General features: G+C 43.2%; 1 long non-coding RNA gene across 1 annotated transcript; it reads right to left on the bottom strand.

The window, feature by feature from the left end:
* Positions 1–289: 289 nt before the first annotated feature.
* LOC310753164 lies at positions 290–5235 on the bottom strand. The gene is made up of 2 exons (XR_014543247.1): positions 4500–5235; positions 290–2605 (listed from the first exon to the last, which is right to left on the bottom strand). It is a non-coding gene; the product is annotated as an uncharacterized lncRNA (long non-coding RNA).
* Between the last annotated feature and the right edge of the window lie 460 nt (positions 5236–5695).

Here is a 5695-nt window from a genome sequence, read left to right as displayed (position 1 = left end):
CCATGGTGAGAAACCACAGAAGAATAAAAAATCTGGATGAAATATGGATGTTGAATCTGTGCTGCTATTTAATACAATTTTTTTATTGTTTTCTTAGCTTGCGGTGGCAGAAATTCTCTGCAAGTGATACATCCTGTAACATTAAGGAACATGTAATCCCCCAACTGGAAAACTCACGACTCCTTTAATGACAGGTTCATGGGTGCTTAGGGAACACTTCACCCATGTTCTACCCCGCTGCAGCGGGGGCAGCGTTCAGTATTTTCAGATGAAAAATACATAACTCCACTTCAAGTTATGAACACTTTTAATGGGAGGAATCCAATTTAGCAAACCCTTCAAGTTCCCACTGCAAGTCTCCAAACTGCTCACTTGGTTTCGCTGGAGGGTGAAGACCTCTTTACTCGTACTTCCAGCTTGAGGTGATTGGTGCGGTTTTATTTGCTCCTCCTTTGAAGAATGATTATTTTAACAGTGGAACCTTCCACACGCTTACCTGGGAGTAAGTCCCGCTGAACTCAGTGGGGTTTATTTCTGAATAGACACACATAGAATTGCACTGCAAAGCTACCTTTATGGGCTTGCTGTTATTAAGGTGTGGTTTTAGTTTTGACTCCAAATGTTTGTTTTGTGTTAGGTTTGTGTTTTAGAAGCCATCCTGGGATTCTTTTGGAAAGATAATAGATAACCAAACAAGCGTGGACACTATTTTCTTCTTCTGAGCAACAGAAGGTTTTTGATTTTAAACTTAGAGGGAAAAGCGAGTAAGGAGGGGCATGACAGAGGCACATAAACTTTTTTTTTCTCTACCTCACACATAATGTTGTTTACTAGGATTATCCAATGGAGCTGAATAGTGGGATAACCATCCTTTTATTGCTAGTGAAATCAGATATGCAGGGAAACCTTCAGCCGTATCCAGTCTTATCCAGTCTGCAAGACCTCTCAATCTGTCCCATCAGGGCTGTCCCAGTGAGCCTTGCCCACCTGTCAATCATTAGTAAGCATTTATGGCATTTGTCTCTTGGGCCATTTTTGCACTTCATGGCATGTGAGCAACGTTGGAAGGCAATCTCTGCATTTGATGACAGTCACCTGTGTTTCCTGCTCCCAACAACTGCTACAGGGTGGTCATTCCACTGGCCATAGAAAGCTTCCAAACTAGTACTATGTCTTCCTGGTAGGTATCTGGACCAGGATGGCACGGTACCAGCTGATATGAAAGTCTCTTGGTGGCTTCTGTGTTTCATGCCACTCCGAGGCTCTTCTCAGAAGCTCCTCTACCAGCCATCAGACTGGAGTCTTGCATTAGTACTGAAGATGTGTTGAACTGGGTTTCTCACAGATAATTTAAGGGAGCACTTCTAGAATAATGGCCACTTATGAGCATAGTTATGCTAACTGGAGCAAGAGATACAGCTTGGCTGGTAGTAAATATAATTTTTTTCCAGCTCCCTTTCTGCCTTTAGCTCCCTGAAGGCAGAACACAACTTTGTCTTTCAGAGGCATTTAAAATGAAGCACTGAAGTCTAATGGTTCTCAAAGTGTCAGGTGAAGGCACAATCTGATTCCTCCCCATGTAATTTGATTGGACCAACTCACTCCAGTATCTCTTAATCTGTGCAATACCCAAGGCTGCATGCCCTAGTCAGTATGTTGAATATTTTTCACAGGGATATGTCAACCTGAGTGGACCCATGTTTGTCCTGCTCCCCCTATTTCCCTTGTCTTAACTCGCTTGGGGTCAGATGCACCCATTGCTCAACACTGCCCATTTCATAGGGGATCCATGCAGATACCTGGACTTTTGCAAGATGAAACGTTTGCTCCTCCCCGAAGCCCAAGTTAAAATGCAGACACTTAGCCCTATTAATTCTCACTGCGTCTGTGTTCTCTCTCCCTGTAAAAGGTGGAAACATCCCTGGAGTGTGGGCAGTGGGCAGCTTCTCAAGAACACCAAGTCCTACTCAGTACAAGTAATTCAGAGCTAGAACATCACCAACATGTGGTTGCCTAGTCTCCGATTGAAGACTTCAAGTGAAGGAAAGCCCACCACTATCTTCAAAACTGGTTTAAAGCCCTAAACGGCCTTGCCCCAGTATACCTGTAGGAGCGTCTCCACCCCCATCGTTCAGCCTGGACACTGAGGTCCTCCTCTGAGGGCCTTCTGCTTGTTCCCTCACCACAAGAAGCAAAGTTACAGGGAACCAGGCAAAGGGCCTTCCTGGTGTCGGCGCCTCTCCTGTGGAACACCCTCCCATCAGATGTCAAGGAAATAAGCAACTATCTGACGTTTAGAAGACATCTGAAGGCAGCCTTGTTTAGGGAAGTTTCTAATGTCTGATGTTTTAATGTCTTTCTAATCATTTGCTGGAAGCCGCCCAGAGTGGCTGGGGTATTAATAATAATAATAATAATAATAATAATAATAATAATAATTATTATTATTATTATTATTATTCCACTGTCATAGTGCTCTTGCCATCAAGAAGTTTCTCCTGATGTTCTGGAAAAGGTTCCTCATTGCTGTTAGCATACCATGAAGAGGAAGTCTCAAGTCCCACTGACTTTGGAAGAAGGCGTTCCCAAATTAGCAGCTCCCCCTCTGTGGGGATGGGCAAGTAGTTTTGCATTGGGCCTGCAGAGATTCACAACCGCAAAGTTTAAGCAAGCCAGTAAGAGTTCTCAGGAAAGCACAACATGGGTTCAGTTTGATTTTGTTTGTTCTTTCAGCATAACTGAAACCTTTTAAAGAAAGCACCTAACTATTGAAGGTTGAGATAAAAAAAGAAATTGTAGCTGGGGGGTGGCGGGGGGGGGGGGGAGAGTGCAGTAGAAATGTCAAAGGCAGAAGAAATCCAGTTGAAGCAAAAGCAAAAAGCAACATGATACCATTTTAAGCCCCAGGGACTAGTTCAATGGAAGCAAATCAGATTGTTCTAGGCCCTACATAAGACAACGAATAAAACACTACAATGCATTTGTATGTAGGATCTCTAAGGACTAAGGTGACATGAATATTCGAGTCCCACATCCTTTTCAGTGTTCCCTTCACCTTATACCTGCACAACAGGTATTTTAGCAGATGGGGAACAGGGACTTGCATAGATTTCGATGAGGACTGTACAATGAATTCATGACTAAGTAAGGAGGTGGACCCAGGTTTCCTTGGCCTAAGACAAACAGCAACAAAAAAAGCTAATGCTATTCTAGGTTGCAGCAACAGAAGTATAGTTTCCAGATCAAGGTAAGTATTAGTACCACTCGATTCTGCCTTAGTCAGATCACACTTGGAACACTGTGTCCAATTGTGGGCCCCACAATTTAAGAAGGATGTTGACAAGCTGGAACGTGTGCAGAGGAGGGCAACCAAGATGATCAAGGGTCTGGAAACTAAGCCTTATGATGAGCGCTTGAAGGAGCTGGGTATGTTTAGCCTGGAAAAGAGGAGACTGAGAGGAGATACGACAGCCATCTTCAAATATCTCAAGGGCTGTCACATGGAAGACGGACCAAGCTTGTTTTCTCCTGCTCTGGAGGGTGGGACTTGAACCATGGCTTGAAGTTGGAAGAAAGGAGAGTCCTACTTAACATTCGGGAAAACTTTCTGATAGTAAAAGCTGTTCAGCAGTGGAACAGATGCCCATGAGAGTTGGTGGGCTCTCCTTGGAGGTTTTTAAGCAGAGTTTGGATGGCCATCTGTCATGGATGCTTTAGCTGAGATTCTGGCATTGCAGGGGGTTGGACTAGATGATCCTTGGGTTACCTCCAACTCTAAGATCCTATGAAACTGTCCAACGAATTTCCATCTTGTGTTCTTTTCTGTATCTCTCATGTGATCTTTGATTTCTCTCTGTAGACCTGTCTCAATTGATTCGGAGTTGTCACAAGCTCTTCCTGGGCATTCAAATGGGCCCACGAGGGCTCAAACTCTGCCCCTCTTCTTCCAACCTGTGTCTGTAAGTCTTCAGAGAACTGCCTTCCCTTGAACATGGCTGCAACCCTTCCATTCCTTTAGGAATCCTGAGGATTCTAACCATGTTCAGCTGAAGGCAACTGGGATTTTCTCCCAGACATTGGTGCTCAGTTTGCTGCAGTTGGGAGAGGAACTGGCATCTGTTTGGGCACTGCAAGATGGGGGAGAAATTGGATTCCATTCACACTTAGAGGTGAACCGATGTAATTTGCACTTTCTGAAACAAGATGTGAAGCCAAACACAGCCATCCTTTGAAGTTTGCACTTCTCTGAATTTTGCAGGGCAGTTCTCCAGCCAGAAATGTATTTACTAAGGTAAAGTGTGCATTAACATGCACCTAGTAGCAAAAAAAATAACAGAGAAAATTGCATTATATCAGGGAAAACGAAGTTCTTTTGGGTTTTCCAAAATGTGTTCATTAGGCAAGATTGCATAGGAACAATGAAAACAAATTCACGCCTGCAATCAATGCATTTAGAAGTAGCAGGAACAACTCAAAGTTTCCCACCCAGTTAAACTTACCCTCTAATCTCCACCCTCTTATCTCTCTCTCTCTCTCTCTCTCTCTCTCTCTCTCTTCCAACTGTCAACTGGCAAAATTCCCCAGCCGTCATCCCCCAACTGTCATTCCATCCACATTCCATCATGCCAATGATCTCCTCCGCCCTTTCCTTGAAACACAAACCCCGAACATGGTTCATTCCCGGTTCAAATCAGGATTTCTAGCACAGTCAGACCCACTACCTCATTCTGTTGACCAGGATCAAACCTGATGACACAAAAGTATTTCTCTTGGACATGATTCATCCGTTTAGTAATCTGTCCCCCAGTTTCCCAGAGCTGTGATAAATAGCCACATCCCGGAATCTACGACTCCCAAGAGAGCCTGTGACAAAAGGAATGCAGTCTCAGCTCTGACTCATATATCTGCAAGTCAGTGTTTTTCTTTGGAGCACACTTTATTTCCCCCGCTTTTTGAGACTTCCCCTTTTTCTGAGCATTGGAACAAAATCTTTCCAGCAGGTTGGCATGCCTGTGTGTCTACTCACTGCTTCTGGGCAACAGCTTCTCTCTCTGATTAAAGGCTATAACAAACTTCTACAAATAAGGTGTTCCTGCTGTCTGCCTCCCCCAGACCCCTTACTTGATGCAATTCAGATTTAAGTAGAGTTAGGACACATAGTACTGCAGTAGTACCTTGGTTCTCAAACGCTTTGGTTTCCAAACGCTGAAAACCTGGTAGTAAGTGTTTCGGTTTTCAAATGTTTTTCGGATGCCGAATGTCCAATGCAGCTGTCGGCTATTGTTTCTGGGGTGCCTGCACCAATCAGAAGCCACGCCTTGGTTTCTGTACATTTCAGAAGTCAAATGGACTTCTGGAACGGATTAAGTTGGAGAACCAAGGTACCATTGTATTTGGCACTTTTGTTTTTGCCATTTATTTTGCGGGTGTGTTTTTTTAGGCCTTTTGAGTTAATTTGTTTTTGTGACTGTGTGGAACTTTGATTGATTGATTGATTGTGTGACTGTGGAAATGGATAAAATCCAAACAATGACTATCATCAGTGCAAGTATAAGAAAAAATAATAATTTTAATTTTTATCATCTACAATACTGTCTTATTTATTTTATAGTATTGTACATTGATTATTGCCTTCATTTTATGGATCAATGGTCTCGTTAGTAAAATTCATGTTAAACTGCTGTTTTAGGGGTTG

Source organism: Podarcis filfolensis (assembly GCF_964270895.1).
Source record: "Podarcis filfolensis genome assembly, chromosome: 17".
Taxonomy (NCBI): Eukaryota; Metazoa; Chordata; class Lepidosauria; order Squamata; family Lacertidae; genus Podarcis; species Podarcis filfolensis.
The sequence above is the reverse complement of the archived record's forward strand: the minus strand, read 5'-3'. Positions and strand labels throughout refer to the sequence as shown.